Here is a 22,952-nt window from a genome sequence, read left to right on the forward strand (position 1 = left end):
AGATGAAGACAGGGAAAGCCTGACAAAAGAGCAATCGTTCAAATGCTTGTGTAGATACCTTTGATGGAAAGTGGGAAACACAAACTAAACAGATATAGCATGGTAAACAATAGGTGTACAAATAAAGCCTAGAATATGGAAGGCATAGTGAAAGGAATGAACATGCTTTCTCCCTGGTGGAAAGAGCAAACTTCTGAGCTTTGCAAGCTCAATCACGCTAGTGATTCACTATCTGGGCATGTACACCCTTATCCTTGAGCAAGGGCAAAAGACAAGCTTCAGGGTAGATCAGATATTTCTGATTAATATACACCTATAGATTAAAATAATTCAAATATTATTACATGCTATTATAATCCTTAATGGACATAAAATAAATGTCTATATTTAATACAAAGATTCTTTAACTATTGAAATTTCCTTGCCAATTTTAATTAGGAGAAGAAAGAATTACTCAATATTAAAAATTAATTTAACTAATCCTACTTGTTAAAAAAATTTACTTATGGTATGTTCATTCCTGTTTTGATACTATTTGCAGCTTTGAGAAAAGTCATGAATATGCTTTTTCTTTGTTTTCTTTCATTTTTGTTTTGTTTTTCTTTTGTCTTGTTGAAAACATCGTCTACAGAACTACAATAAAAATAAAAAGACCTATGCTAAACAATTATATTCTTAAGACTATAATTTCAGGGATCATTTCTATAGTTCTTAACGAGAGAAGTTTCTCCGACTGAATAGAGAACCCGACACCATAAGGAGGTGATGTATGTAGTGTTCCTTCCTGATTATGAAGTTGGCTCTAGGTGCTGCTTCCCTGCAGCTACGTCCTATCATTGATGATAGTTCTTCTCACACTTTAGGAGAATAAGAGGGAGGGAATGAATTTTGAAATTTACATTTGGCATATATATATATGGACTAGTATTTGTTGTTACTTTCAGTCCATTTGATATGATAGCCATTTTCTCTCTTTAGACAGAATTTATAGGTCTTAAAATACTTTGTTTTTTAAACTTAATCTACTTCTATTTCTCAGATTCTTTTTAAAAATTCTATCCAGGTGTAACAAAAACTTAAATGTTCCAAGTAAATGTATGGAACTAGAAATGGACATATTGAGTAAGGTATCCCAGGCTCACGAAGATAAATATCACAAGTTTTCTTTTATCTTAGGTTTTGAGTTTCAACTCTTTGGAAAATTAGGAAAGTGAAGGGAGGTAAACAGAGTAGAAAGAAAAATCAAATTAAATAACAGTAACTGTTTCTGAAAAAGTCATAAGGAATCATACTATAAACTATCTACCTTAAATAAACTATGTATAAATATGCATATGTAGTTTAAATGACTTTTTTATCTGTAGTTTTATCTGGACTGACAAAATTACCACCAAGAGTGAAGAATTATTTGATGAAATTTCAAACATCAGGAATCAAATTCCACTTTTGAGGTGTTCTCAGGCTTGTCTAAGAGACTCTGACAACATTACATTCGATTACTATTACTTTTGCTTGTACCCCAGAGATGTAAGACCCCATAGTTGAAGACACCATAAGCTTCAAATATAGGATTTAGAGGCTCTTGAGCTGAAGCTGATCTGAAAGCCTCCTCCCTGAGGACAAGCTTTTGTGGATGACATTGGGGCATATACCCAAGATAAGTTATTTTTTCAGTTTTACTTTCCATATAACATGAAACATTTCTGAAAAAGGCAGCTGAGGTGAGTTTTGCATGATCAGGCAGTCATAAATCTGTGACCTAATATCACTGAATAGCATAAAATTCTCACCTGATACAAATATCAGGTACATTTATTGGGCTTGTTGTAGTCATTAATCATTACAATTACAAGAACATGAATAGAGAATTATAATGAGAAGGTAGTATAATGTCTACATTATCCACATATGCTACTAAACGGAATGGGAAAATAGTAAAAATGAGATACAGTTCCCACTTTAGCATAGTACTATCAGCAGAGCAACAGCATGTGTGCCTAGGAGCCTAAATATTTTGAACCTGAGTTCATATGGGTGAATTCTAAGCAGGGTTAGTTATGGGGAAACAGAACTTAGAAGAATAAAGTAAACATTGTGACCTGAGATAGATAATGAAAGATGTGAAGAGTACTTAATAAAATATGGAGAGTTTCAGTTACAAACAAATATAAATATTTACTTTTATCCACAGACATAAAATAACAGAAAATTATTTTAAAGAATATCAATAGAATTGGAGCCTCGTAAAAACATTTAAAATCAAGTTCTTTAAATTGTTAGACAAGGAGATTTGAACAAATTGCAAAAACAGTAATTTGATGGTTATAAGATTTGAAATCATTTAATTTGTCCATTAGAGTCTACTCGTCAAGATTCCAGCATATAAAGAAGACCAGCTGGGACACCCAGCCTTGTGGTAGTGAGTAGCTACTAAATTCTTCAGTTTTCTATTTACAGCTAGCCATTGTTGGATTAGTTGGACTGCAGCCTTTAAATCATAACAATAAGTTATTTAGAAGGGAGAGATTCATTTTATTTGTTCTGTGACTCTAGAAAATCCTCATTAATACTGTGAGTTTGATTTAATCTATCAAGGCTGAGCATTACCTATATTAAAAATTATGAGTCCATAACTTGGCAATTTCTCAAAATAAGAAAAAGACAGAAGTTTTGATCCTACTGCATGTACTGGCTTTGTGGGAGCCTAACCAGTCTGGATGCTCACTTTCCTAGACCTGGATGGAGAGGGGAGGACCTTGGACTTCCCACAGGACAGGGAACTCTGATAGCTCTTTGGACTGGAGAGGGAGGGGGACAGGAGTAGAGGGAGGGGGACAGGAGTGGGGGGAGGAGGCGGGAAATAGGAGGCTGGGAGAAGGCAGAAATTTTTTTCAATAAAAAAAATTTTTAAAAAGAAAAAAGGATTCTCCTTCTTATTTAGCTTCCCTAGGATCACTAATTATAGGCTCAATGTCCTTTATTTATGGCTAGAAACCAAATATGAGTGAGTACATCCCATGTTCCTCTTTTTGGGTCTGGCTTACTTCACTCAGGATAGTGTTTTCTATATCCATCCATTTGCATGCAAAATTCAAGAAGTCCTTGTTTTTTACTGCTGAGTAGTACTCTAATATGTATATATTCCATACTTTCTTCATCCATTCTTCCATTGAAGGGCATCTAGGTTGTTTCCAGGTTCTGGCTATTACAAACAATTCTGCTATGAGAAAAGGAAATGGAAAAAAAAGAGAAAGACAGAATTTTTAAAAAGAAACATATAGGTTGATGGGGAAGCCTTGTTAACCAATTATCTTTAAGAGGTGGGATCAAGTTAAGTGTGGCTATATGAAACCCAGAGAAAAATGGGCACATGGCCCAGGTGTTCTCTCGCTGTGTGGTTTTCTTGCCGCACAGCTGAGCTTAGACTTCTCGTTCCAATTTCGTGAATTTTTTCCTTATAATAAATAAAAATATAATTATTTATCTTTTAGCTAGCATGGTTATCTCCAGAATAGAGTTAACTTCTACAGTTGTGCTTGATTTGTGGGGCTTGGGTCTCCAGTGGCTCTAATCAGCTGCCATCAGACTCCATGTCATTATTTGGGTATCCAATTCCCGCACAGCCGCCCTGAATAGCTGCTAGATGCGGTCTTTCATATTTTCTCGTTAAACGTCTCAGCTGGCTTCCGGTTCTATTTTTTTTCAGGGCTCAAGGATGCTCACGAGGGACACAGGCTTCCTCTGTTGTCTTGTTCAGAATTTGTGCTCGTGCAGCGACTAACCCATTAGGGACCACTGTGGAGCACACAGTCTGTGATTTACGCTAAATAACAGGTTTTAATCTGAGCATATCTTTCAGCTATTAACGCTAAAATTCAGATTCAAATCAGTCATGAGGCTGCAAGTGCGAGACAACTCCTGGCAGGTAACAGTTATTATACCTACTCCAGCTCAAACTCAGCCACAGGTAAGATTTCAAATTTAAAAGGCAAGATTATGGACAATTTAACCATGTAGGAGTTCAATAACCTTTATACATATACGATGTATGATGTTATGCAAGGTTTATATGATTTCCATCCTGCATCCCTCTGTTTGAATCTGGAGATTAGCTTTGTGCTTCATATTTTCTCCTTAAAAACATAGTTTGATAATCGTACCAAGAATGAGGCACTTTTAGAAACGATAGTCTTTACATACTGATAATGACCAACTAAAAGGGAAATTGAGCACTCTGAAGAAGGATACAACCAATTTGAGAAACATAACCCTGTCAAATGAGGCACTTTTAGAAATGATACAGTCTTTACGGACAGATAATGATCAACTAAAAGAGAAATTAAGCACTCTGGGGAAGGATATAGTCAATTTGACAAACAAAACCCAGTCAATGACTAGGGTTCTAGGACATTTTCTGAGAGAATTTTGTATTGTTGCATGTATTAACCAGATTCTGTCAAAGGGTTATGATAGATTGAAAGATAGACTATCTCTCCAGGAAGGTAATAATCATGCTATAAAAAGAATATCTGGCACCAAATACCCTAAGTTTGTCAAAGAATATACAGGGGAGCCCATGTGTAAGATTGATCTAAAAGAAATTAAACAATCAATTGTAGCTTATGGAATACATTTGTCCTTTGTTGGGGAAATGGTTAAAATGTGAGTTTCAAGTAACAAAGCAACTCCCCAGAACTGAATTTAGTTAATTTCAGCAGTTCTAGATAATGAACAACAGTTGCTTTGGAAATTTTACTAGAGAGAAGTGAAATTTTTAGAGCAACAGTGAAATGCAAATGGACTTGAGATTTCCCAAGATCAAATTCTAGGTAAGGGACATTACTCTAATCCTCAGGATCAGGCTCTTTATGAACACAGTGTGTCCCTATATAACACAACAGCTTTAAATATTTGAGAAAGGACTGAGGAACCAAGAAATAGAATTGAATCATATATTAAGGTTAGACAGGATGATGGAGAACCCTTTAGTGACTTTTTACAAAGATTAACTAAGACAGTATAAATAGGGATAACAAACCCAGAAACTAGGCTCTTGTTTCCGTGGGAGAAGAAAAACTATGAATACCATCAAAATTGATAAAGATTCACTTTGAAAAAGAGAAACCTCTTGATAAAGAGAAATGTCAGCTCATCCACAATGGTGACAATCATACAGGTAGTAAGAAAACCACATAGGATTGGGGCATGGCTTTTCTCTTGTCTTTATGGGAAAATTCACATCTTCAAAAATTCAGAAGACCCTGGATTTTTGGATGCTCACAGAAAAATAAGTATCCAATAAGATAAAAGAAAGGAATATGACTTATGAGGACAGGTGATCAAAACATATACATTTACATATACATTTAAATATATACATTTATGAATATATAGAGGTGGATTTGGAGTTGGACAGTGGCTCTGTACTTCTCTAAATCTAAGTGTGTTGTTAAAAGGAACATTCAGAGTTTCTGTCTCATGTCAGGAGCCATCTGGTATGGGACAGAAGGAAGACTTTAGGAAAAATTTTACTTTCTCCATGTCTATTTTGTCTATATCATATTCTTCATTGAATGTATGGCTATTTGAATAATGCTTAAGTTTTCCATTATGAATAATGGAATATCCTACAGATTCTTTGCCAGAAATAATCTTTGATGTTTCCAGGAGAAGATGGGCCCCACAGCAACAACTCCTAATGATTAAGATGACATCATGATGCTGATAGCACAGCTATAAGACTGGTTTGGGGGTATCAGCTGCTGATATGGCATACCTTCTCATGACTTTCTGGCCAGAACTCCAGATAAGAACTTTGGAGAAAAACCCTATTGACTGCTCAGAAATTGTTTGCAATTAGGCTAGACAGCAATCTTGAAACTTAACCATCGTTTTACTTTTGCAGGATCCCATTAAAAAAAAAACATTGCCCTCATGACAGTGGGAAACAATTCTAGAGGACAATGTCCCCTCTCCCGAAACGTTTGTCCTCAGGGTTAGGAACACCATTTAGGTGTTGTTGATTATTACTTGTATCAGGTAGAGTTTTGTGGTGGAAACTATGTAGGTTCAGAAATGAAAAAAAAGGGATAATAATAATGGGAAATAGTGACTACTTGTGAGCTATTATTTATGGGTAATTTACATTGGTATAGTTTTTTTATACTGATACAGGTTCAAATTATACTTGTTATTTCTGTTTACAATATTTGTATACCTACGCAAAGTTATTCTGTTAGATTTTATGCATGCATGTTTCTACCTCTGTTTAAGGCATTTGAATATTGATACAACATTTAGGGTATATTTTTATTGCATTATATATTATTCTTACCTCTGATCTAGATACTGGTACATTGTTTACATTTTGAGGTTATTTTCCTCATTTTCTGCACATTTGTTTACAGATTATTTAATATTCTGACATGAAGTCTTAGTCTTTAAGTTATATAGGTGTTAAATATTATAGGCCAATAGTTGTTCATGGTTGTTATACATATAGACAGATTAATTAAGTTCATTAGTTACATAGAGGTTCTATTTTGCCTAGATAGGTAATCTTTAACCACTTCAAGAATCTGTACAACATGGCATTTAAATAACTTAGGAATCTATTGACATGAGACGTGATTGCCCCTGACAGTACCAATCTATTCCAGAGAGAATGTTGAGCACTGAAGACAGTCCATCTGGAGTTTATTTTCTTCTTGGCTCAATTGGCCTTTGTTCAAGGAACTGCCCATGCCTCAACCACTAACAAAGTATAAGATATCCAGACTGGATAACCAGGACACAAGGAAAAGGACTGCCAAACCTTGCCAAGACAGGGTAAGACACTTCTGAAAAATTTCCTGCCTCTGAAAATGGTCTGTCAGTTATGCTAGGCCTTAGCCAAAGTTAGTTGCTTCTTCAATGTTGCAAATGAGTCTTTCAGTGATTGCTCAGGTATCCTACTGTCTTCGTCATATACTGCTTACTTTGGAAGCTGCTTGATTTCACTTCCTGCCTACTCACGTAATATTATCTCCCTTCTCAGGCCTTCAATGGGATTGAAGATTAGATAGTTGTAGGTACCTTCCTCTTATGATTTAGCCAAGCTTATTTCTGATGCAAGACTTAGAGTCTTTGGAATAGAATGTCTGTTAAAACATTTGTCATGTGTTTCTTGCTTAATATTGTTTGTGTTGTTTGTAATTTTATACATGATATCTGTTCCTATTGTATGTAGTTTGTTATTGGGCTTGGATCACTCTTGTTTAGACAAAAGGGGAGGTGATGGTGAAACCTTGTTAACTAATTATGTTTAAGAGGTGGCACCAGTTTAGGGTGTGGCTTTATGAGACAAATGGACACTCGGCCCAGGTTCTCTCTCTCTCTCTCTCTCTCTCTCTCTCTCTCTCTCTCTCTCTCTCTCTCTCTTTGTGTGCGGGGGAGTTCCCTTGCCACACAGCTGAACTTGGACTTCGTGTTCCAGTTTCGTGAGATTTCCCCTTATAACAAATAAAATTATAATTGTTTATCTTTTAGCTACCCTGGTTATTTCCTGAATCGAGTTAACATCTACAATAGGTACTCTCTGTACTATGTCTCTTTATCTTTTCTTGGGAATGTGTTACCTTGGTCAATGTTCCAAGATGTGGCCATCCTGACAATGAATGTCTAGAAATAGAGAATGAAACACAAAAAGAAAGATGGAACTTGGAGAAGAAACAGATGAATCCTCTGTACTGTTATACTTGAATACTTTAGCAGGCCTCTTCAAAGCTGAACACATCTAGAGTAGATAAAATTATAACTAATCTCCATTACCAAGATTAATTCACTACCCACAGTGAACAATCATAGCATAATTCATTGAATTATAGAAGAATACCCATTCTCAAGCTTATATAAAATATTTGATAATATAAATCTGAGCCCTAATATAAAGAATCATTGGATGAAATAAAATTATATAGCATCCATTCTTATGTTACAATGAAATTAATATAGAGATCACTGATGAGAAATGTATGAACAGTCCCTGAACATTTTATGATTAAAGGCATGTTTGCTATTAACATGCTGGTAATGGAAGAATATTCCATTCAACATTATCACACAAGCATGGTCATGTAATAACAATAGCCTAGTTTTCTCTGATTCTTTAGTCTGATCTGTTTTGATAGTTTCAGCAAGCAAAAGTCTTGAAGAAGCCCCAGATTTGTTTTAAAATTTGTTTTGCATTAGAATATGTGACAGAAAACTCATTGCTTCAGCAATGTGAATCGTCCTGTTTACACCTCCCTTTGTTCTCCATACCGTTCCTCTGGACTGGCTGGTTTTCACTCATTAGAACAATATTTTGTTAATGAGATTGCTTTATAATCACTAAAGAATGAAAAGAAAATAATTTATTATCTTCTTCCTGAGTTTGTTATTAAAAACATAATACAAGGTCATGATAAATGAAAACAATGACTAATATCTTGCTATTGTTCTCTGATCTTTCCTGAATAAATCCACAAAAGTGATAATCACAATTTTAGATTTAAGGGTGAACATAATTTTAAGAGTTCATGCTGTCGCCTTTCTTGGTTTAATGGTAGGTAAACTACATACCTGTTTCATTATGAATTACACGGGAATTAGTTATGGCTCAAATTAGACCTTTAAATATAAAAAGAATTCATGCTACTCCTAATGAATTAAGTCCTTAGAGTTTATCTTTCCCAAAGTGTTATCATTCCCATTTAGTTATAAGCATGGTCCACATAGTCATAGATTCAAATGCGACAACTCCCAATAAGAACTCTTCTGCTTTGATGCTTTCAAAGGACCGGTTTAGTTTCTAAATACTCATGTCACGTTAAAAAAAGATTATCCATGGAATATATACATATTAGAGTATTACTCAGCAGTAAAAAACAAGGACTTCTTGAATTTTGCATACAAATGGATGGAAATAGAAAACACTATCCTGAGTGAGGTAAGCCAGACCCAAAAAGAAGAACATCGGATGTACTCACTCATATTTGGTTTCTAGACATAAATAAAGGACATTGAGCTTATAATTCATGTTCCTAGAGAAGCTAAATAAGAAGGTGAATCCAAAGAAAAACGCATAGGCATCCTCATGAATATTAACCTTCATCAGGCGATGAAAGGAGACAGAGACCCACATTGGAGCACCGGACAGAAATCTCAAGGTCCAAATCAGGAGCAGAAGGAGACAGAGCACAAGCAAGGAACTCAGGACCACAAGGGGTGCACCCACACACTGAGACAATGGGGATGTTCTATCGGGAACTCACCAAGGCCAGCTGGCCTGGGTCTGAAAAAGCCTGGGATAAATCCGAACTAGCTGAACATAGTGGACAATGAGGACTACTGAGAACTCAAGAACAATTTCAGTGGGTTTTTGATCCTACTGCACATACTGGCTTTGGGGGAGCCTAGGCAGTTTGGATGCTCACCTTAGGAGACCTGGATAGAGGTGGGCGGTCCTTGGGCTTCCCACAGGTCAGGGAACCCTGATTGCTCTTGGAGCAGATGAGGGAGGGTGACTTGATCGGGGGAGGGGGAAGGAAATGGGAGGTGGTTGCTGGGAGGAGGCAGAAATCCTTAATAAATAAATAAATCAAAAACACCACAATTAACAAAAAAAAAAAAGATTATCCAAGTCATTTGTCTACTTGGAGTAGCTTTTTAAAAATAGATTTTTATTGATGCACTCTGTGTTATTGCATTATACTGAAACAAGAAAGCTTAGTCAAGGCAATAATAATTAAGCAGTTTTTATTCATGTATCTTTTAGCTTAAGTGTTTTTCATTTTACATTGAAGTTAAATTACTTTAACTCTTTTCTTCTGAGTATGTATTTACAATATTCATTGAAAAAACCTAAATATGGAAGATAAACTAACTTGGAATGTACAATACAGCAGCAGACACTGATTTTAATATTCTAAAACCAGTATGTAATTTAATATATTTTCCTAATCCTTTTCTTATTCCACCAATAACTCCTATACCTCATCTATTTGCTTAGAACTGCTTATTCAGAAACTATTGCATGCACTGTTGGGAGGTTTATTTACAGATAATCATAAAAGATAAAATTAATTCTATAACATGCTTTGGAGAAAACATTCACCAAATAATAAAATTGTCAATTGTCCTAAAAAATTTTAAATATTTAAAATATTATCTATATGTAGAAATGTATCATATCATCTAAATTATTATTATTATGCTTTTTTTAATTTTTAATTTTTATTTATTTATTTATTATTACTTTATAAATAATACCATTCAAAATTTCCACTTCCTCCCCTTCTCCCACTTCCATCTCTCTTCCCCCTTCTCCTCCCCCTCCCCCTCCAGTCCTAAGAGAGGGCAGTGTACCCTGCCCTGTGGGAAGTCCAAGGCTCTCCACCATCCATCCATGCTTAGGAAGGTATGCATCCAAATAGACTAAGATCCCAAAAAGCCAATCCATGCAGTAGAGACAAATCCCAGTGCCATTATCATTGGCTTCTCAGTCTGCCCCAATTGTCAACCACATTCAGAGGGTCCTGTTTGATCCCATGCTCATTCAGTCCCAGTCCAGCTGGCTTTGGTGAGCTCCCATTAGCTCAGGCACACTGTCTCAGTGGGTGGACCAACCCCCCGAGGTCTTGACTCCTTGCTCATTATCTCCCTCCTTCTGCTCTTAACTGGACTTTGAGAGGTCAATCCAGTGCTTCGATGTGGGTCTCTGTCTCTATCTCCATCTACCTTGCCGGACAAAAGCTCTATGGTGATATTCAAGATAGTCATCAGTCTGACTATTGGATAAGGCCAGTTCATTCACCTTCTCCTCTACTGTCCAGGGTCCTAGCTAGGGACATCGCATTGACACCTGGGAACTCCGCTAGAGCCAAGTCTCTTGCCAACCCCAAAATGGCTTCCTCAATTAAGATATCTTCCTTTCTGCTCCTGGAGAAGTGAGTGAGTGAGTGACCACACAGCCGGATGGTCCCAGGGAACTGAGTCCAAGGCCCCCTCCAGTTCCATAAGCTTTTCTGGCTGTCCAGCAGGGTGTGTTCCTGGCAGCTAGCTTTCTTTACCCCAAGCACTCCTTTTCATTTGTGAGGTCCTTGGATTCCCCAACTCAGCCTGCTTTGGGGCTGAGAGGTCCGGGTGTCAGAGGGGAGTGTTCCTGCCACTGTGGCTTCTTTGTACCATCCCACCCAGTCTCCCAAGCCTGCCTTTTTGTCTGCGAGGTCCAAGGAACCCGGCAAGAAACCCAGCTCCCATGCTGGAAGGACCTGGTGAGGTGAATGGGTGACCACAGGGTTGGAAAGACCCGGGGAGCGGAATCCAGGCCCCCTCCAGTTCCCTGCCCTTTTCTGGTCATCCAATGGGTTGTGTTCCTGGCTGCTGGCTTTCTTTACCCCATTCCACCCTGCCCCCAAGCACTCCTTTTCTTTGTTCTTAAAAAAAATCTCTTTGTGTATTTTAAATATAATTTCATTAGTTATTTGTGATTATATTTCATTTATTCATATTCATCCACTTCCAAAAATCCTGTCAGATCCTGCCCTTCTCCTTACTCAAATGTTATGTTCTCTCTCTCTTTCACTGAATCTGATTTTCTCAGACAACAGATGTGGATTAACGCTCTCTAAGGGGTCCATATACTAAGTGTACATTATGTTCAAAGCTGACTTTTTATCTGCCTGCAAGAATCAAATGCCATGATCTCATGATCTTGGATTGGGACTTCATATCCACCTTCCTTACTCCATGATGAAATTTTTCTAGTTTTAGATTACTCAGGTCTTATGTATGCTGTCAAATCAATCTCAGTACATATATACATCTGTCTTATTGGGTCTGGAAGCACAGTTTCTTTGAAATAGCCACAATATTATTTTCTACTCTTCCATTGAGAGATGTCAGATAACCACGGTGATTAGATGTCTCATTTAGAGCTAATCACTCCAAAGTCTCTTGACCAGTTCTTGTTGTCTGTGTTAATTAATTCATGTGTGCTGCAAGTAGAATACTATCTGATGAAAGTAGAAGTATATACCGATATATAGGTATAATAGTAAGTCATTAGTACCCATTTGGTTAATACAAGTCTCTGTGTATTTCCTTAGGACTGAATGGTTGTGGGGCTGGGTGGTACAGAAACTTTCATCTACAAATGGCACCCAAACACTTGGCAAAAATTTCCACATAAAGCCTGAGAAAGCTTTTTAAAAAGGATTCTAGTCAGACAAGTACAGGGTCAAGCACAGTTTCTTAGATTTTTACTCTGGTTAGGCTTTGTTTTCTGGCAGCAAACAGAGGCATGGCTCCTTTAAGAAAGGCTTTCACAACATCATTAGCTGAAAAAAAAAACAAAACAAAACAAAACAAAACATGGTGGCTCTTTTAAGAGGCCCTGCCACCAAATGCTTAAAGGATGTTTGTTATAGGTCAGAGGCATGCCTCTTGGTGGTGGCGTGTAACTAGAAACTTCAGAAAGCTATGACAACAAGAATGGTTCCCACCTGTATCTTTGCCGTGAAGCAAGAATCTCAGGAAGTTAAGGATTGGAGCAGAACCAGTTGCCAAACCTGTATCTTTAATCTTAGCCATATCATTTAGCAGATTAAAGACTCATGCGACCAGAAAATGGCAGATGTATACAGTAAACCTAGTTTTAGATGAAAAAAAACTAAATGGCTTGTAGTGTGTCTAAAAATAAATGTAGGCTTTGAAGAGAAAAGAAAAAAGAGACAGTCCTTAAAAAAGAAATAAAGTGCCGTAGGATCAAAAACCCAGTGCTATTGTTCTTGAGTTCTCAATAGTCCTCATTGTCCACTATGTTCAGCTAGTCCGGTTTTATCCCAGGCTTTTTCAGACCCAGGCCAGCTGGCCTTGGTGAGTTCCCGATAGAACATCCCCATTGTCTCAGTGTGTGGGTGCACCCCTCGTGGTCCTGAGTTCCTTGCTCGTGCTCTCTCTCCTTCTGCTCCCGATTTGGACCTTGAGATTTCTGTCCGGTGCTCCAATGTGGGTCTCTGTCTCCTTTGGCTTTGTGGGAGCCTAGGCAGTTTGGATGCTCACCTTATTAGACCTGGATGGAGGTGGGTGGTCCTTGGACTTCCCACAGGGCAGGGAACCCTGATTGCTCTTTGGGCTGACAAGGGAGGGGGACTTGATTGGGGGAGGGGGAGGGAAATGGGAGGCGGTGGCAGGGAAGAGACAGAAATCTTTAATAAATAAATAAATTTAAAAAAGAAATAAAGTAAGAAAAAAGCCACATGAAAACAGAAAATACACAGAGAGAAATAACACATACTGTATGTTATTGTGTTGTCTTTGAATTGTTTGACTGCTCAGGAAAGAGCAACAACTGACTGCTAAAAGGCACTTGGTTACAAATGCTGCTGGTTTAATCCAGCTGTGATTATTTTGAGTCTGGGCAGCTAGAAATGAATGAGGAACCTCTGCCAACACCCATAAGACTACCAGCATCACCAATTAGCAGTAATTAACCTAGAAAACTATGCCCACATTCCCCTCAAAAAATGGATAATGGAAGTTTGTCTTTATTTACAGTGTTGGTTACAAGTTGTTATGGAAAATCGTCAAAAAAGCTAAAAAACGAGACTGGATTCATGGTTATTGTTTTGTAAACAGAAAAAAAAGGGCAAATGCTCTTGTACACTGTAAAGATTTGTCACTCATATTGGTATAATTAATGTTGATTGGACAGTAGTTAGGCAAGAATTATAGGCAGAGTGACCAGATTAGGAGGATTCAGGGTAAAAGAAAGGCAGAGATACAGTCACAAACCAGATGCAGAGGAAGCATTATGAGAATGTTTCAATGAGAAGAAGTACCAAGCCATGTGGCTAAGCATAGAAAAGAATTATGGGTTAATTTAAGTTGTAAGAACTAGCTAATAATAAGCCTGAAATACTAGGCCAAATAATTTATAAATTAATATAAACCCCTTTGAGTTTCTTTGAGACTGAATGGCTGTGTGATCAGGTGGAACAGAAACTTTCCTCTACACTGCCACACCCTGGCAACTTTATCTTAGCTCAGCAATATGGAGACTAGGTCCCTTCCTGGCAAAGTTTTTTACTCTTTGTCCAGCCTCATCTGTAAGATGTCTCTAGGTCCAGGATATCTGACTTATCTCAAGAGTGACCCTTGACACAGTGTCTTATTCTGAAAACAGTCATTAAGCACTGACCGTTATGTACCACCACCACTATAAACATACAGTTTTAAGTTATATTAAGTACATATGATTAGTGATTAAAGTGGCTTGAGATGAAACTGATACCATACTTTTATAGGTGTATAAGAGTTCTGAAGATATCTCCTTATATATTCTCATCAAATATAATTATTGGGTTTTCATTACAATTGCCTAAATAATATGCCTTTAATTTGATCTTAATGTTATAATGTATAATACTTGAATTCATTCTATTTTATTATGGTTCATTTTATCTTTCTTTAAAAAATGTTCTATAAAAACCTAATGATCTTATTTCACAATTTGTGATCTTTTATAGTGTCTTAATTGTATTTGATAATCTATGTTTCCAGATAATTTCAATAGTCAAACTGTGCTGATACAAAATGGTAGGCAAGTTGTTGAATATGAGGGAAAGGATTATACATTCAAAGTATTATAAATTCTGAGTTAGCTTTAGCCAAGAATCATGCCATACACCTATAATGCTAGCACTAAGGAGAATAAAGCAGGGGCATTTCCATTAGTTGAAATCTTTACTCTTTAATAGAGCAAGCATCAGGCCAACATAGACTATACAATACATTGTTTGAAATAAAACAGAACAAACAAAATATGAGGTCTAGAGAATGATCCTTGTCACAGTAGAAATCAATTTTCAAATGGGATCTTAGACTAGTCTTATATCAATAATTAGTTTGTGTGAGGGCTCATAGAGTTGTGATTCTGTTCTACTATGATTAGATGTCAGAGAGTTTGATCTTATTTTGCTCTCCCAAATTTGCTGACAACAGGTGTGGCTCCAAAGAAAAGAAAAGATTCACATAGGATGTGGTTTATTAGCATTTTGGGGATAAATGTGGATCCACCAAAACTGGACCAAAGGTTGGGGAATTCAAGTCTATTCTTTCTATCATGTCTATGAATTCTGTTGCCTACACCCTCTCCCTCTGGAGTGAAATATATAAGCATGCAGAAAATAAATGAGGGGGATTCAATACTCAATGAATGTTCCTCTCAATGCTGTTCGGTGTTTCTATCTCTTATTTCTCTTATATCTCTGTTCTTTTTGCTTAATAATTCTAATCATCAAGCTCCTATCCTGGAACCTGTGAGTTTTGTCAAATCTGGTCTTTGACAGTTTGCATGAATTTCTCTTTTTAATACCCTTTATGAACCTTGGAAAATGCCCTGGGCTAGTGAAACAGAAGAAAGAATATCACTATAAAAGCAGGATATTACTGTCAAAATTAGAGTGTGTTGTTACCATATGAAGACTAACTGAGGGTACTATAAAGCTTTCAGTAGAAAGGGTGACAATGAGAGTGCAAAATGGCTGTGACCATTCTTAGAACCCAAGGATTTAAGGAATAGAGAACATCAGAGAAAGTACTGCATTTTTATTATGTTCACATATAAACAAAAATGGCCAATTTTGCTTATCAAGTCACTGTATCAGACATCGAAATTTATTTGCAAGTAAGAAAGATCATGCCAAGATATCATACTCTAGATTATTTTAATAATAAAATAGTGTTTCTTAGTGCATTGAGAATATATACCCAGCTCTCAAAATAAATTAATGAGAGTTGTTATAAATTTCAGGCAATACTTTGCATGTCCATTTCCTCTATTTTTATCTGATTTCCTTTCTCATATGCTGATTTAATAACTTTGTTTCATTTTACCCAAGGAACCTACAGTGGTATCTAAATATGTTAAGGAGCTTTGTAGCTTCTTTAATGATCTTTGACATTGAGTGAAACATCCCCCAAATTGATAGTTATGTACTCTATTACTATATTAATAATGATTTTATTTATGCAGATTTGATAAATCATCATAGGGTGGAATTGATGGTGTCAGAGATACAGGAAATTATTCTTTATCTATTTCACTGTATTCTGAGGAATGATGCTAATGATGAGCATGTCCAAGTCTCAGTTGTATTTCTGCAGTCTCTTTCTTCATGCCATAATCCTTTTTCTTTACTTATAATGATCCAGAATCTGCTTACTGTTCTGTTTTTGTGGCCTCTGACCTGAGCTAATTAGTTTTCATTGCTAGCATAGCACTACAATAACTATTATTTCAACTATTTCCCTTTAGAGTGAAGCCAGGATAATGAGAAGTCCCTTGAATTGTATTTGAGCAGTGGAACTTGATAAAATGTGAAACCTTGAGAAGCAAGTCAAATCTATATTATGCATGTGATGTAATACATCTCATGTGTCTCTCATTTTTAAGCTCCTCATATCTTCATAGGATAACATATTCAACCTCAAAAGTGATATTTTGATGAGAGCAGACATTTTCAGAGTCTAAATTTAAAGTTGGAAGATTATCTCTAGGGCTGATCTATTGGAATTACTTATCTGAGCTGAAGTAATTCAAGTAATTCAGGTGTAGTGAAAACCCTTCTAATAAATTCAGAAGCACCGAGGAGTAGTGAGATTGGAGGCTGTGGTGCTTAGTTGATTCTCTTCTTATAATTCTTGACTTTTAAAGCCTACATGTTTAAAAATCTGTTTCAGAAATCCATGTGCTTATGAGCATTTGATTCACTAATTTTGAAAGACTGATAAAGGTCTTTCAGTGGTAAATTAAAGATACCAAAAAAAGCCCTAAGTATGAGCACACACAAGTAAAATAAAGGACTTAGTAAAATGTCACTGTGAAGTATAGAGGGCAGACCAAATCTTGAATACACTGGAAATTATATTCAAAAAGAAAAGTTATAAAATGCTTTTTGCTAAAAATAAGGAAGGAAGGAAGAAAGAATGGAAGGAAGAAAGAAATATAAATTTAGTCGGTTTTTGAATTTGAAGGTAGATAAAGAGGAAAACTGTCCTATCAGCTTGCATTACAGATATGATGTATATTGAATATATAGTGTTTAGCTAGTGTTTTGAAAGGAAAAGGAATATATGTAATATATACACACACACACACGCACACACATATGTGTGTGTGCGTGTGTGTGTGTGTGCGTGTGTGTGTGTGTGTGTGTTAAAATTACCAAACTTAAGGTCATGGCTAGGAAAAAGTTAACTTCTAAAGATACTATCTTGATTTCTCCTTCTTCTTCTCTCTTTAGTCTTTCCTTCTCTCTATATCCCTTTTCGCTTGCCTAGTTGTCTTCCTGTAATGTAGTGCTCTTCCACCTCCCCCCACCCTCTATTCTATGATTAAACAGAATTTAACCAAATAGGGATGACATTTATTGATGGAGGAAGGTCATTTGTTAAATAAAAAGAAACTGCTTGGTCCTCATTGGCTAGAAGATAGGTGGGAGGAGTAAACAGAACAGAAAGCTGGGAGGAAGAGGAAGTGAGCTCAGACTCTACAGCTCTCCTCTCCGGAGTAGATGCCTCAGAGAGACGCCGTGCCCCAGCTCCTACCCAGGATGGACTTAGGCTAGAATCTTCCCGGTAAGACCGGTGCTCACAGATTATTAGAGATGGGTTGATCGGGATATCAGAATTAGCCAGTAAGGGCTAGAGCTAAAGGGCCAAGCAGTGATTAAAAGAATACAGTTTCCCTGTAATTATTTTGGGGCATAAGCTAGCCGAGCAGGCAGCTGGGGTGTTGGGGATGCAGCCCCGCTGCTACCTATTACTACAATTTATAACATCATTAAAAGTCCCAATTTCCAACCCATTCCTTAATTCCTTATTGCAACATGAAGTTTTATGTGTGTGTGTGACTATTCTAATATATAATAATATGCAAAGGTATACTTTTTATGACAATAGGAATAATACTAAGCAAATGCTGTTGCAACTTAAGTAATGGTGCATTTTCATTAATATCACAAAATAATTGAGCAAAGCAAATTTAAAAAAAATAATCACCAAGTTTTATAAATGAACCATAGAAATAGGCTTCAGATGAGTGTGCCCAAGACTTTGGCTTTACTGTTTCCACATTTGCCACTTATTTTACAGTGCTTGGAGTGTAGGTTGGACCACTTTAGAGTCATTCCTTAGCCACTACTCAAGAACTCCCTTAGCAATAACTATTGGCACATAAAGAAAGTTGTAGTAGGAAGATGTGGGCCTGCTTTTCATCCCAGCCGCCCAGCTCCTGGCAACCCGGCTAGCTTAACCCTGGAAATAATCACACAGAAATTGTATTAATTAAATAACTTCCTGGCCCATTATATCTAGCCTCTTCTTGGCCAACTCTCACATCTTCATTTAACCCATTTCTAAAAAAATCTGTGTATCACCACATGACTGTGGCTTACCAGCAAGATTCTAACCTATGTCTGTCTCAGGCCAGAGATTTATTGCATCTGCCATACTTCCCTTCTTCCCAGCATTCTGTTCTGTCTACTCTGCCTACCTAAGGGCTGCCCTATCAAAAGGCCAAGTTAGTTTCTTTATTCAACCAATGAAAGCAATGCAAATTCAGAAGGACCTCCTACACCAGAAAGTGTGATGCTCTTTGGAATAGTGTATTAGATATATGTATAAGAGGTAGGATCCACATTTTTTTAACAAAGGGATACAAAAATAATTTATTTAATTAATTACATTTTCCTTAATGGAGAATTTTTTTAATATGTAATAGCAGATTGCCAACCTATAATTGTTTTATTTTATAATGACCTTTCTCACATTACAAAGTATTGGCCCTGCTTTAGAATCAATGGCCTCCATCCTAGATCCCTTAACTAATACTTGTTGCATGAGAATTTAGGGCACTGCCAAAGGAAACATATTTTTTTTCTAGTGAGCACATTGGATGAAGGGGTGTTATCCTAATGAATGCATCATTAGAATACTCAATTATCCTTTAACCATCTTAGAGTGTGTTTGTTACTTGATAGAATGGTGTTGGTGATAGAATATTCTAAATTGCTGTCATAAATGAAGACCCTCCAAAGCACTATAACATGGCCCTTGATCATATTTAGTTTAGTTTAACTCAGAACTCTAGAAAAACACCAAACACATTACCCAAGATAAAACATCCAAAGGTTATACAAATGCATGCACACATACAATATACGCACTCACAGAATCTGAAGACAAGAGCTGACCTAACCTCACTGCTTACTGTTTATGCTTTATACTAAACTATAGTGAAACATGGCTAACCATACTCCAGGAGTGTACCCATGTGTGAGTCTGCATTTATTGTCATGTTACTGTCTCAGTCTTATTCTTTGTTCATTTGTAATAGACTAGTGGCCACACTGAAAAATTGCTCTTAAAGACTTGTTTAATTAAATTGCTCTTGATTTTTCCCTCTAGTTGTACATAACTCACAGGCTTGTCATAGAAAACTATACAGGAAAGAGATTTCTCTCCATAACTTCTCACAGGTGGTGGAAATCGAGTAGCATTATGTTCTATATCAATCTGCAAGATACTCATAATAATTAAGGAAAATTAAATCATATCCCCGTTTTCCTACATTGGTCCACATTTATGCATTTCTACCTTATGAACCCTTCCTCACTTGCAAAAATTTCATTCTCCTTTCATTTGGTCTCTTGTATGACCATAGTTTAGACTGCCTGATCTTTGCAGTAGGGATTAATATTTTCATGCTGTAACTGTCCATAGCATGTGTTGATACTAGCATCTCTTACAACTTTCAAATATATCTGCTCTCTGTCTCTAATACTCTTGTCTGAATCATTTTGTGCTGACTGATACAAAAAAGAATGGTTATAAATCTTTTGAAAAAAAACCATCATTTTAATTCTGATTTGATTCCAGTCTACAGTTTTGAGAGTCTCAGTTGATGTTGTTCCATGTGTAAAGGTAAGGAAAACATAATAGTTATACAAGAAATTTAATTATGTCTTTGGGATGCATTAATATTCTAGCTAAGCAAGTAATTCTGCCTTCGTTTTAATTATTCTTTCTGGAGTGTAAAGAGAGTTAAAATACATCATAATTCCTACAAGTCTATAAAGGTAATGAAGAATTAGAAATGGGCTATAAGATTTTATGACAAGAGTGAAAAGTGGGAAAGAAAGGACATGGTGTGTTTTTCAAAGTCCTTGAGACTATTGTTAGAATTACCATACCAAATTTTCTTAGTCTTTTATTGGGCATAAAATAAAATGAGTGAGTAACTGAAGTTCAATGAAGCTCAGCCAAGTATTACAAAGGACTCTGGAAAAAAGGGATTAATTTTTAAATTTTTCTGTAGAAAATAAAAAGACAGGAGTGATGATTCTTATACTATTACAAGCTAATATTGTGAGGTCAATAGATGACTCTAACAAACATTTTGCCATATTGCCTAAATGCTGAAGACAGCATGACAATCACTATAGATAAAAATAGACTAAATTTCCTCGGAAAATTGCCATGTATGACTTTATCTCCTCACTCAATTTAGATTGGAACTCTATTAAATGCCTGCATAATATTTAACTACTGATCTTTCGCAACACTGGAAACACTAATATTAAGAATTAAATTAATTTTGTGCTTAGTTTTAGATTCCTTAATTTTGTTAAAAGATCTCTGTTAATTTTTATGTTGAAGGGTTAACTAATAACTGTTAACAAATATAACAGATAAAATGTTATACAGTCAAGTCCCTTGGCCTCATCAAGTATATTATGTGATCATGAAGCCAAATAAATAGATTTTAATAAGTTTTCCCTAACCCCAAAGGAATGAAGAAGAAAGCAGAAATATTGATCTTATTATTATCAGTTAGCCTCAGTATTGTATTTATTTATATTCTTTATATCCAAGTAAATTTTATTAAATTACAAGAAATATTTTAAAAAATTCAAATCTTGTATTAATATATATATATATATATATATATATATATATATATATATATATATATATATATAAAAGAAAATGCAGGCTGTCATTGCCAATGTTCAGAAAGGAAGCCGGGAACTCTTATGCATATTACTCCTAAATTTGCTCTGAAATATGCATAAGCTCACATGACATTCTGGTAAATTAATTTCTTCAAGAATATGCCATGAATTTTAGAAAGAATATTATTTGGCAATTACTAAAGAAATAATTCATTCTCCTGTATAAAAAATAAATTGTTGCATTAAGTCCTTGTGAACTGTCAGAATGTGATGTATGTTTGCTTCCAGCAACAGCAGTATATGCACTCAACTCATTCAGCTTAGTAATAGATTTTCAATAACACATGAATTAGGTCACAAATTTGTGTGAAAACCTAGAAATAACTCTCCTTTTTCCACCTCCCCTATCTATATAATCTTTCCCTCTTTCTATCTCTCTAGCTAATTTTTCTTTATATATCTTCATCTTTCTCCTTTACAAGGATTAGTAGTCATCTCTTGATATCATGATACTTTGTAGAAATAAACAGAAAAAGAACCAAACAGTATTGTGCTCAGCAAAATAAATAGTTCCCCCTAAAGAGGGTGTAAGAATATTTATGATCTGTAATGCTCAAGAAAACATTACTTTTGTTATTTATAATTCTTCTATATGTCTTGTCTCATAATATTTTCATAAAATTCTCTGGGGATCAATGATATTATTTTGAATATTTACCAATCTGTTCCTGGAAGACATGTGATTGATCAATTCACATATGAAACAGTGGTGAGTAAAATATTTAGAGACTGGTTTTATTGACTTCAGTTCCATATTCTTTCTACAGAACAAATAACTGAATAATACTGCCATTTAATCATGCCAAGTTCATAGCTTTTCTTATTTGTGCTTTGAATTTTCTGTTTTGCTCCTGTGTTATGCAAAAATATAACTATTAACAAGTCCATTCCTGACTTAGATTCAAAGATGAAGGTTTGATTTTCATGATCAGGGGCTGAACTGGAACTTATAATGAACGCAGAGATGCTAGTAGAATATAGAACAACTGAAAATCAGCATTGAGAAGATGAAAAATAAAAAAAATAGGGAAAACTCTGGAAACAAACACTATTTTCCTTTAAATAGCATGGCAAGACAGAACAAAACATACTCAGATCTTGAAATGGCACAAATACACATTGTAATTTTTTTGTTTTCTTTTTGATGTGATAATATATTTACATCATTTCTCTCCCTCTAGTCCTCCCCCCAAAACTCCTAAATATGCCTCCTTGCTTGCTTTTAAATATATAACCACTTTGTTCATAAATTATTGTTATAGGCATATCTGCACATAAATATTTGTGTATATATTTCTAAATGCAAGCTACTACGTCTATAGTTTTACTTGTGTGTATGTTCTCAGGACTGATAATTTTGTATTGGATAATCAGTTGGTGTAGTCTTCCTTAGAGTCAACTTTTCTCCCACTTTCAGTATTCCATACTTTAGTTCTTTGTGTACAGCTTAGGTCTCCTGGGCTATCCCATGTCTAATTTATCATGTTTATTGCTGCTGTCCTTATTGAGCTCATGTTTGAACAGTCATGTTGGTGAGTTTAAGACATTAGCTTCTGACATTACTAGGAGACACAATCTCCCAGAAAAATCCCTGATCCTCTGACTTACATTCTTTCTGATCCCGTGTTGGCAGCGGGCCCTTATCTTTAAGTGCACAAGTGTTTCATGGTTGCATTCATTGAAACTGTGCTCCAGAAGTCTGAAATTTGATTGGCTATGTTTTTCTATGATGGTCCCCATCTGTTGAATGCAGAAATTTCCTTGAGGGAGGGTGAGTACTATATTTATATATGAGTATAAGGATATATGATGAGTACTGCTGAGAATTTTCTAAGCAAGGGATGAAATATAAAT

The 22,952-nt window shown here is 35.8% G+C and overlaps 1 non-coding gene across 1 annotated transcript; it reads left to right on the forward strand.

The window, feature by feature from the left end:
* The first annotated feature begins 677 nt into the window (after positions 1 to 677).
* Positions 678 to 892, forward strand: LOC142836209 (small nucleolar RNA U3). Its single transcript, XR_012908010.1, has one exon. It is a non-coding gene; the product is annotated as a small nucleolar RNA U3 (small nucleolar RNA).
* Positions 893 to 22,952: the final 22,060 nt, after the last annotated feature.

This window comes from Microtus pennsylvanicus, chromosome 15 (genome assembly GCF_037038515.1).
Source record: "Microtus pennsylvanicus isolate mMicPen1 chromosome 15, mMicPen1.hap1, whole genome shotgun sequence".
Lineage (NCBI taxonomy): Eukaryota > Metazoa > Chordata > Mammalia > Rodentia > Cricetidae > Microtus > Microtus pennsylvanicus.